The sequence below is a fragment of the Aquarana catesbeiana genome, linkage group LG04, assembly GCF_042186555.1.
Source record: "Aquarana catesbeiana isolate 2022-GZ linkage group LG04, ASM4218655v1, whole genome shotgun sequence".
Lineage (NCBI taxonomy): Eukaryota > Metazoa > Chordata > Amphibia > Anura > Ranidae > Aquarana > Aquarana catesbeiana.
In genome coordinates, this window is record NC_133327.1 from 556,150,908 (window position 1) to 556,162,923 (window position 12,016).

The 12,016-nt window shown below is 41.8% G+C and overlaps 1 long non-coding RNA gene across 1 annotated transcript in view; it reads left to right on the forward strand.

Moving 5' to 3' along the window:
- The window catches only part of LOC141140605 (uncharacterized), a 56,865-nt gene extending 45,954 nt beyond the window's left edge, over positions 1-10,911 (forward strand). Inside the window, exons 2-3 of the long non-coding RNA XR_012243960.1 lie at positions 10,495-10,582; positions 10,707-10,911. This is a non-coding gene — a long non-coding RNA (uncharacterized lncRNA). The remainder of the gene's footprint in view (positions 1-10,494; positions 10,583-10,706) is intronic.
- The last annotated feature ends 1,105 nt before the right edge of the window (positions 10,912-12,016 follow it).

Consider the following 12,016-nt stretch of genomic DNA (forward strand, 5'->3'; position numbering starts at 1 on the left):
GAACCATCTCAAGGATGATCAGAAGAAATGGACAGCACCTGAGTTAAATATATGAGTGTCACAGCAAAGGGTCTGAATACTTAGGACCATGTGATATTTTAGTTTTTCTTTTTTAATAAATCTGCAAAAAATGTCAACAATTCTGTGTTTTTCTGTCAATATGGAGTGCTCTGTGTACATTAATGAGGAAAAAAAATGAACTTAAATGATTTTAGCAAATGACTGCAATGTAACAAAGAGTGAAAAATTTAAGGGGGTCTGAATACTTTTCATCCCCACTGTATGAGATCATCTCTCATTGACGGCTCTCCCTCCTCACACAGAGACCGCATGTGAGGAGGGAGAGCTTCTGTGCTGCAGATCTGTGAGTGCCTAACTATCATCTGTCAATTTACAGTAAATACAGTGCCCAAATAGTGCCCATTGGTGTCACAGTGCTCATCAGTGTAATTAGTGCCATCTCTCATTTAGGGCCACCTGTCAGTGTCGCGTGTCATCAGTGCCATCTGTCATCAGTGTCACATGTCATCAGTGCCATCTTTCATCAGTATCACGTGTCATCAGTGCCATCTTTCATCAGTTTCACGTGTCATCAGTGCCATCTTTCTTCACTGTCATGTCAGTGTCACGTATCATCAGTGCCATTTTCATCAGTGTCATGTGTAATTAGTGCCATCTGTCATCAGTGTCACATGTAATAAGTGCCATTTGTCATCAGTGTCACGTGTCATCAGTGCCTTCAGTCATCAATCATCAGTGTCACGTGTCATCAGTGCCTTCTGTCATCAGTTTCACGTGTCATCAGTGCCATAAATGCCCACCAACAATGTCTACAAAATCATTTTCAGCTGAGGAGGCGTCCAATATTCGACGAGAGCAACGGGAAGCTCTTTGCTTTGGATTCCACCTCAATTTCAGATTCTGAGTCTGACTTTAACTACGAGCCTGTCCTAAGCAGTGGAACACTGACAGCCTCAGAGGAGGATGATAGTCTGCCCACCAGACGAAGGCGTTCTGGTGAGGAGGCAGTGCCATCCACCAGCACCGCAGAGCCATCCACCAGCACCGCAGTACCTCAGCAAGAAAGGCCAAGTACCAGTGGTGTGTCACCTCAGTCCCAAAGGATTAGGTCCCATGCCAGCCTTCCCTGTTCCCTTCAGAACCCTTTGTGGCTTCCTCCTAATTCAGGAGAAGCTAACATTCCCCCTTTCACTGCCCAGCCAGGAGTCCAGGACATGTTAGCATCAATTGTGGCCCAATGCAACCTGTCTGCAAACAATTCATAGCAAGTAACCCAACGTCCTATTATGCCCGTCCCTATGAGTGGAGAGCCCTAACAGTGGAGGAGTTTAAGACTTTTTTGGGCCTCACATTCTGTATGGGACTAATCAAAAAAAAAATGAATTACGTTCATATTGGTCAACCCTCCCCATCCACCACATGCCCATCTTTTCCTCAGTAATGCCCAGAACCAGATATCTCATGACTAAGAGGTTCCTACACTATAATGATAATACCCAGTGCCCTCCCCGAAATGACCCAAATTATGATAAGCTTTATAAAATTCGGCCACTACTACATTTTTCTGAAATCTTCGCCCAGTTGTTTACCCCAGACCAACACATATGCGTGGATGAGTCACTTCTCAAATTTACTGGCAGGCTGGGCTTCAAGCTATTTATTCCCACCAAAAGGGCCCGCTATGGGGTGAAGCTGTATACATTTTGCGACCGAACCACAGGGTATACATATGCCTTCGTGGCATACAAAGGGAAGGACACCCAGCTGCATCCCCCTAATTGATCAGGCTACATGGGATCAAGCGGGCAAGTCGTTTGGGAACTCATAAACCCACTCCTGGAGAAAGGCTACCATTTGTATGTAGACAACTTCTATATGAAAGAGTAGTGGACCCGCGCAGTGGAGATAGTGAAGATGTGATTGCTAACAATTTGGAACTGCTGCCACCCAACATGCAGTCACCATAAATGGGGACAGCTGAATTGATTAATTTAGTAGAAGGGTATGGCGCTGTTCCTCTATCAAACTTGTGATTTCCTATATATGTGCTATATACTTCATAAAATAAAATAAAACATGAAAGAATCAAAATCCATACATGGTGCTGCTGTATATATCATATGTGTCAAGTGGCACCTTGTGGATGTGCATACCAGTGTGGAAGAAGTGGTAGGGGGTGGGGGGAAGGGGGGGGGGGGAATGGAAGGGGGGGGGGAAGGGGGTGTGGAATGGTTGAAAAAGGTATTAGAAATAATCCGCTATATATCCAAAAACAGTCTACTAAAGTGCACACGTGCAGCCAAAATCATATAAAAGTCCTTATTTCCACAATAAATTTGGTACATGTGATGTTCGTGTTTATAATCCTTCTGCTGATAAGATTCCGTGCTCTAAATGTGCAGCCACTCACCAGCTCACTTCACCCCTGCTGGGGTATCAGGCAGTCACAGTCTAAGCCACTGTGCGGCAATCTCTGGCAGACTCAGGATCGCAGTGTATCATATAAAAAGAGAGAAGGGGTGCCCATAGTGTAAGATCGTTTTTTAAAAAAGTTTATTTAAAACAAGTGGAGAGGTACTCACAATTTAAAAGTATGTAGCAGGCAAAAAAGACACATTTTTCGGTTAACCATCAGCTGTTCAGAGTTGTTTGGGAAGCACAGATTAGGCCACGCGTAAAAAACGAGCAGCACCATGTATGGATTTTGATTCTTTCATGTTTTATTTTATTTTATGAAGTATATAGCACATATATAGGAAATCACAAGTTTGATAGAGGAACAGCGCCATACCCTTCTACTAAATTAATCAACTTCTATACGAGTTTGCCCCTGTTCCGCAACCTTCACAGGAAGAACACTCTAGCATGTGGCACCGTAAGGAAGAATAGGAAGGGCTTTCCTCAAAGGCTCGTCAACTAGAAGTTAAGAAGAGGGGAGGTGGCGAGTTTGCGGTATGAGGAAATTCTGTCTGTGAAGTGGAGGGACAGAAGGAATGTCTACATGCTGTCTTCGATCCACAATAATACCTTCGTGGAGATCACCAGGAGGAATGGCCCAATCCAAAAGCCAACATGTATCCACGGATACAATATGTTCATGGGGGATGTCGACTTCAAGGACCAAATGCTCGATCCCTACCTTGCCACAAGACGAACATACCAGTGGCATAAAAAAGTATCAATTTATGTGTTTCATTTGGTCATATACATCACCTATATAATCTATCGCAACTCCACTGAAAGCCTCCAACCCTTCCTTGGCTACCAGTAGGAAATCATCACTGCCCTTATATTCTTGAACGACCCACCAGAAAACACTCAAACCGATATGATTAGCAGACTCTCCAAATGCCACTTTCCCGATAAAATCCCTCCCAGACTAACAGGCTAAAAACGTCAGAAAAAATGCCGGGTGTGCTCCAGAGGAGGAGTTAGAAGAGACACCACTTATTATTGTCCCAAATGTCCTTCCCAACCAGGCCTCTGCATAGGTGACTGTTTCTGCCGCTACCATACTTCGGTAAATTGTTAGTTAAGTATGGTAAACATAACCTATTATGCCTCTGCTTGCTCTGTAACTGACCCTGGCTTGTTATTTGACCACGCTTCTGCCTACCAATTCTGTACATACCTCTGCCTGATCTGGAACTGACCCTGGCTTGTTATTGGACCACGCTTCTGCCTACCGATTCTGTACATACCTCTGCCTGATCTGGAACTGACCCTGGCTTGTTATTCGACCATGCTTCTGCCTACCGATTCTGTACCTACCTCTGCCTGATCTGGAACTGACCCTGGACTGTTTGACCATGCTTTTTGCTTGCCTCTTAGACTGATCTTGTGCGGGGCTCCAGAATTGTTTCTCTGGATGAAGAAAACAATTTTTTTGTTTTCTCATTCCTAGGGTCTGGAGACTCAGAGGTTTCAAAGAGATTTGGGTGGGAGAAGCTTCTACCCCTGTCCCCATTCTATCATGAACGAGGCCCTACTTCTGTCTGCTGCCTGTAGGACTTCTGCCATCATGCCTGTGCCTGTCGCATGAACTGACCACACCACATGGACCTACTACCAGGACCAATATTTTGGCACTGCTGACAATCTCTGCCTGCACTGACCCTGGACTGTATATGGACAGTATCCCTGCCTGCTGCCTGTACTGACTATGGACAGTATTCCTGCCTGTTGCCTGGACAATTGCGTTCGCTTTTGCTGACCAAGTCCCTGCCTGCTGCCTGGACCAGTGCTATCCTCCTGTGGACAACTGCACTACTAAAACCACAGGTAATCTTTTGTTTACCCTTTGCTCAGCAGAATGTATTTTGGGGTGTAATTCTTGGTATGTGCATGCTATGTGTCCCTAGAACACCTGACAGTGTTCCTTGCATGTTGGGCCTCTGTATGTGGCCAGGCTGTGTAAAAGTCTCACACATGTGGTATTGCCATACTCAGGAGGAGTAGCAGAATGTATTTTGGGGTGTCATTTTTGCTATGTACATGCTATGTGTTGAAAATATCTTAAAAATCGACAACTTTGTGTAAAAAAAATGCGTTTTCATTTTTTTTCCACATTTTCCAAAAACCTCTGGAAAAAAATGAACTGTTCAAAGGACTCATTATACCTCATAGATTATACGTTGTTGTGTTAGCTTTCCAAAATGGGGTCATTTTGTGGGCGCTTCATTGTCCTGGTGCTCCAGGGCCTTCAAAAGTGTAATAGGTAGACAACAAGTTATATGTGTAATTCATGCTCCTAGCACACCTGATGGTGCTCCCTGAATGTTGGGCCTCTCTTTGTGGCTAGGCTGTGAAAAAGTCCCACACATGTGGTATCACCATACTCAGGAGGAGTAGCAGAATGTATTTTGGGGTGTTATTTGTGGTATACACATGCCATGTGAGAGAAATAACCTATTACAATAACAATTTTGTGTAAAAAAAAAAAAAAAAAATCTTCATTTTGCAAAGAATTGTGGGAAAAAATTACAACATCAAAAAATTCACCATTCATCTTACTAAATACCTTGGAATGTCTTCTTTCAAAAAAGGGGTCATTTGGGGGGTACTTGCACTTTCCTGGATTATTCGGGTCGCAAGAAATGAGATAGGCCACCAGTACATCAGGTTTGATCAATTTGTTATGATTTGCACCACAGCTTGTAGACTCTCTAACTTTCACACAGACCAAATAATATCCATGTATTTGGGTTATTTTTACCAAAGATATGTAGCAGTATAAATTGTGGCCAAATTTTATGAAGAAAAATTAATAATTTGCAAAATTTTATCACAGAAAAAGAAAAATTAGTTTTTTTCAAAATTTTCAGTCTTTTTTCATTTATAGCGCAAAAAATTAAAAACCCAGAGGTGATCAAATACCAGCAAAAGAAAGCTCTATTTGTATGAAAAAAATGACAAAAAATTAATTTGGGTACAGTATTATATGACTAATTGTCATTCAAAGTGTGAGGGCACTGAAAGCTGAAAATTGGTCTGGGCGGGAGGGGGGTTTAAGTGCCCAGTAGGCAAGTGATTAATGTGCTATTATGCTCTTTTGTATGCTTACTTAGGGCAATGTACTCCGATTACTTTAGATAAGGCATTGTACTTAGGTACAACTGCTTGATTTTCTTGAACTGAGTCTACTAACTCTTATGCAATGTTTCTTTTGTACTGCACTCTTCATATCTTCTGCATTGTATGTATTTTTTGGCACCATAAACATTCTTCTGATTAAAAAAAAAAAAAAAAAAAACTGTATAGGCACAGCTTCATTTTACTGAGGAAGTCGCACAAGAAGTGGCAGCAGGAGCTACAGATGAAAGGCAGATATTTCCCCTTCTGTTGTCCTTAGGGAGACATCTGTTCATCTCGCCTGATTGTATAAAATAAATAGGAGTGCTGCACAATATATTGGAGTCTATGGATACTTACTTAATTCTGAAAATCCATATAGAACACCCAATGTATTTCAGGAATTTAGCATTGTGGTAGTTTTACTTAAATGTTTACTATGGCGCAAGAATAATTGGACTACAACATATTTGTATTTCTCTTATGTCTTCTAGATCTTGTCTGAGTGAGGCCTGGGCCACACCTATGCAGGTTGCAATTTACATATCCTAGGTGCATTTTGCATTTTTCAATACACGTTTTTGATCCATTGAAGTCTATGGAACCAAAAACCACAAAAAAGTCACTGGTCCTTTCCATAAAATGCACAGATGTGAACTACATTTATAGGAAACCATACTAAATGGACTGTAGTGTGTTTCTGCAAAACTGAATATGCACTAAAAATGTATAGGTGTGAACCAGGCCTTAATGGCCTTCCATTATTTTGGCCTATTTAGAGTCCATGCACTACACTATGGGGTTGATCTACTAAAACTGGAGATTTCAAATCGGATGCAGCTCTGCATAGAAACCAGTCAACTTCCAGGGTGTCTTTTTTTGTCAAAGATTAATTGAACAAGCGGAAGTAGAAGCTAATTGGCTACCATGTAGAGCTGCACAGATTTTCCACTCTCCAGTTCTAGTAAATCAATCCCTATAAGCCGAATGCTATATCGTAAAACCAGCTATTAATCTGGTTATATTTAATCCACATATGATGGACTGTAGTAGGAGGAAGCAACCATGAATGCACACTATGCTGGTCCCAGGCAGGATAAAAGTGGAATGTAACTCAGAAGACTTACAGTTATATATATATTATATATTTTTTTTCATATATACAAATCCCTTACAAAAGTTTCAAGTCACTTCTAAGATGTGGTTGGTCTTCAAATTAATAGTTGATACATACAGTTGTGAGATTTTTGCACAAATGAATTGTAAAATAAGATCTGATCTTCATGTATAGATGCCTACTGACACTAGATACTGTATTTTTGCATCAGGGGAACTTAGGAGAGGGGAAAGGAGCCACTGCAGGAGCAAGCCTGTCTGACAGAGCAGAAAACAATAGTGATGGTCCCAAAAAATCCCAGCTAATTGCTTTTATCCTCATGCAATCTTGACCATCAAATATCAGGAAAGGCCTATACTGTAGGAACTAGTCAATCTTCTATCTTCCGTCATCTATGGCTTGCATTAAATATAGAGGGAGAGTCAGGAGGAAAATAGGGACAGTTGCTTAAGCTGTCTACTATGGCCTCCAAAAAAACAATGGACTATCTCAGCACCAACCACAGAGTTTGATTAAAACTCTGCCAGGCTATGCCCGCCAATATGGAGAAATAGCATAGCGGCTAAGTAAGCCGGGCAGAGAGTCATCGGAGGAGTCTAAATATAAACATACACAAATTATCCACAATTGTTGTGCATACATAAGATACTATAGTAATCCTACCAGATACTGATAGAAGCATATTATTAAAAAAACAAAAAAAAAGGGGGGGGGGAAAAATAATAATTCTAGATTAAAAATCAGCAGCCAGACAGTCAAATAAATGACAGTACGTGGCATGAAGGGACGTGGGGCCAATGAGGCATTGATTGCACCAATCAAAGGGATGGGGGAGGAAAGGGAGGAAATGGAGGGCGAAGAGGGGAAGGGAGAGAGGGGGGAAGGAAGGGGAGGAGGAAGAGGGGAGGAAAAAAGGGGAGGGAAAAGACCTCATAAAAAGTATTCATATGAATTTGTTTCATTCAGACCTGGGGGGATAGTGGCATTGAGACGTTCAATCCACATCATTTCTCTTTGTAGTATGGATCTATCCCAATCACCCCCTCTTGGGCTCGGGTGGACAACCTCAAGGACAAAGAACCTCACTGCCATTAAATCGAACTTGTGGTGCAAGCCAATGTGGCGGCCCACGGTAGTTAGTTTACCGTTGCCCAAATAATATAAATGGTCTCCTATCCTTTGGCAGAATTCACTGATAGTCTTGCCCACGTAAAATGCATTGCATTTGCAGGTCATAAAATAGATCACTCCCATAGTACCACAGTGTGAGGGAGTGCAGGGGACTAAAGTATCGCCATTGGGTAGCAAATATTTACTACCCTCAAGGATCCATGGGCAGCGAGGACACTGACCACATTAGGATGTGCCACGTGGTCCAAACAAGGTTGGTTGAGGATTCCTATAATGGCTGCTAGTGAGGTGATCTCTGAGTAAGGAGGCCCTCCGAAACACAAGTTAGGGCATAGATCTTACGTGTCTATTGAGCATGCGATGATTAATGAGAAGGTGCCAGTGTTTACCCACAATCTCCCTCAACTGGTGGTGATGAGCAGAAAATCTTGTTATAAATTTAACAGTATCAGCTTGTTGAGGTTTAGGGGTGTGTAAAAGCAATGAATTTCATGTGTGTGCTAAGGCTCGATTGAAAGCCTTCCTCACATTAGTACGAGAGTATCCCCTTGTTAAGAGGTGATCTCGTAGAGAATTGGCTTGTGTTCTGAAGTCTGATTCCAGCACACAATTCCTTGTGCAAAAATTGCACGTACGGTGTACTACGTATCAGGGGTTGTGGATGGGCACTAGAGGCATGCAGCAAGGTGTTACCGGCCGTAGGTTTACGGTAGAGATCAGTTCCAATGGTTCCATCCGTATGTTTGACAATAGTCAGATCCAAAAAGGGGATCCACCTATCGTCAAAGCTAAAGGTGAAACTCAGGTTAAATTCGTTGATATTCAGTGAACTAATAAACTCCAGAAGCAAGCCCCTAGTGCCCGTCTATACTATAAACAGATCATCAATATATCTGTACCAAAGCAAAATGTGGTCAAAAAAAGGAGACAAATGCGCTTCAGAGGTTATAACTCGTTCCCAACCACCAAGATACAAATTAGCATATAGGGAGCACATGATGTCCCTATAGCGACTCCTTGAGTCTAAGTAATATTGGTCATTACAGATTAAATAGTTTTTGGTAAGGATGAAGAGCAATAATTGCAAAATGAATTGGTTCAAGGGCCAAGACGTCTGTTCTCGTTCCATCAGGAAGGATCCGGCCGTCCAGACACCCTGCCCATGGGGGATACTCCAATATAGAGCTTCGATATCGATAGCCATGAGCAGGGCGTATGGAGGGACCTGGATCCCCTCGATGTGTTTTAAAAGATCTGTTGTATCTCTTATAAATGAGGGCAACCAACTGACATGTGGCATTAGAAAAGCATCCACAAATTTGCTAGCATTATTAGTCAGTGACCCAATCCCGGAGGCTATCAGTCTTCCGGGGGGTGCATGGACATTTTTATGAGTCTTAGGCAACACATAAAAATTTGGAGTACGTGGAAATTTGGGAATCAAAAAATCCAAAGTATCTCGATTAATCAAGCCTTGCAGATAGGCTCCCATACAGAGGTCTCTTAGATCACCGGCAAAGGTTTGAATAAAAGTAAGGGGGATAGGTCTATACCACTTATGGTTGTCTAGGATAGTATGGCACATCGCCTGATAATGAGTTTGAGTCATTTTAACGATGTTGCCACCTTTGTCCGATGGTTTGACAACCATATCAGTACGTTTTTGAAGAGATTTGAGTGCTTGCATTTGTCTCCTATTAAGATTGGGGGGAATTTTTTTGCCATGTTTCTTTTTGAGGTCAATAATGGATTGGTGCAAAAAAGCAGGACAGGTCAATAGATCTGGAAATTGACGGGACTTCAATTTAAATCTATTGATGGGCTGGATAGGGACCTGTGCCTGGGTTTCTGCTTGAGATTCATTGTAAGGAAGAGAAGATGACAAAGTCTCATCAGTAGCGCCCTCATCGTAGAGCAGCATCAGGTCACGTAAGGCTCGAAACTCTTCCATAGAAAAATGTTAGGTTCGCTCAACAAGCTCACGCTCAAGATTAACTTTCTTATGTTCCTTATCAAATATAAATTTAAATGTAAGGTTTCTAGCATAAAGATCCTTAATCGTTTCAGTAACATCAATGGGATCTAACGGGCAAAACCCCAGATCTAGTTGCAGGACCGAAAGCTCATCATCGGAAAATTGAAGACAGGTTAAATTAATGATGCTTAGCTTGGTGTCACTATGGGGGTGTTGGGTGAGGGAAGAGGGGGTTTGAGGACAAATGTGTCCAGGTTGCTTTGTTGCTTTTTGAGATCTAAAAAAATTATATCATCATTGGTTTTAGTGGCCTTAGAGGTCAAGAGTGGAGGTCCCAGGATTTTGGGGATAGTGCCATGTAAGGTAGAGAAAGAGGAAGGGAGAATATTACCACCACCTGCGGCCTGAATCCCTGCAGGGGTGGGTGTTGGTTGTGCTTGTGGCCCTTTGGATGGTGTTAGTGGATTTTTAAAATTTTATTAGGAGCCATAGGTGGAGTATTACCATTATAGTGTAATCTTTTATGTGATGAGTTCAAAGTGGATGTATCAGTAGTGCATGGGCCTGTTTGCTGAGGGAGAGAGGATGACAGAGAAGAATCAGATTCGGTGTAATCGGCAGTGGGATTATGGGCATGGTTGTTTTTGTTTATATATATTTTTTTATTTTTTTTATCCAGATTTATCACCTTCTGCATTAATCCCCAATGTCCTCCGCGGGGGGGAACCTTTGGTGGCTGATGTATTTGCATGGTCATAGAGTCATTGGTAAGCAGTTATGCCCTTTATTTTGTTTTGCTGTTTTGTTGTACCCATTGTATATTCTGTTTGATATACCATTCAGATGTATATATTTCTTATGACCGTTGATCTATACCATTTATCTTTATAGATTTATCCTCTTGAAGAAGTGGTCCTATGATCGCGAAACTGTTGAGGATTGTATAAATCTGTGAACATACTCTTTAACCAGTTTTAAGTCTGGAAGTCTACAGGTATTGTATTGCTGTATTAACCTTCCTCTATTGCTTTGATAATTAATGTTGTGATTTATGTTTTTATATGTAATAAATTAATATTTTATGTTAATCAAACTCTGTGGTTGGTGCAAAGTTCAGGATGGACAATAGCTAGTGGCCTTGCTGCCCTCCAGGATAGGGCTATCCTAGCAATCAAACGGGAAAAAAAGAAAAGAGAGGGCGCATCAGCCTTGTGCATTATCCTTTGATACATTTATTAAGAAAATCACGCTTGTAACAATCTTTGACTTGTGACAGTCTGCCCACTGATAGCAGTCTGCAGGTCCTGAAGAGAGGACGTGCGAACCGCTGCTGGCTCTGAGGAAGAAGGTAAACCTTTGAAACGCGTCAACCAGCAGCGGTTCACACGTCCTCTCTTCAGGACCTGGAGACTGCTATCAGTGGACGGACTGTCACAAGTCAAAGATTGTTACAAGCGTGATTTTATTTCTACCTTTGTGAGTCGTTTTTAATAATGTTTTCTTAATAAATGTATCAAAGGATAATGCACAAGGCTGGTGTGCCCTCTCTTTTCTGTTTTCTTGAACAATTGCTGTATACTGGGGAGGAGGGGTCCCAGAAGCAGGGCAGGGAGACTGGATGTGCTACACATGTCCTGAGTACAATGATGACTTTTTGGGGGCGCGTATGTGAACCACCTAGAAGCACCTAGAAGAACCTAAAAGGTTCATTAACTTTTTCTTAATGTGTCATGTTCCATTGCTAGAAAGTGCTTTGTTTCACTACTATGGAATACAAAATTTACATTGCCAGGCTGTTTTGTAAAAAATAAAGGAAATCCTCTGAACCAAATATAATAAATATATACAGTATCTCACAAAAGTGAGTACATCCCTCACATTTTTGTAAATATTTTATTCTATCTTTTCATGAGACAACACTGAAGAAATGACACTTTGCTACAATGTAACAGTGTAAATTTGCTGTCCCCTCAAAATAACTCACACAGCCATTAATGTCTAAACCACTCCCTAAGTGAAAATGTCCAAATTGGGCCCAAAGTTTCAATGCTTTGTGTGGCCACCATTATTTTTCAGCACTGCCTTAACCCTCTTGGGCATGGAGTTCACCAGAGCTTCACAGGTTGCCACTGGAGTCCTCTTCCATTCCACTCCTGACATCACAGAGCTGGTGGATGTTAGTGACCTTGCGCTCCTCCACC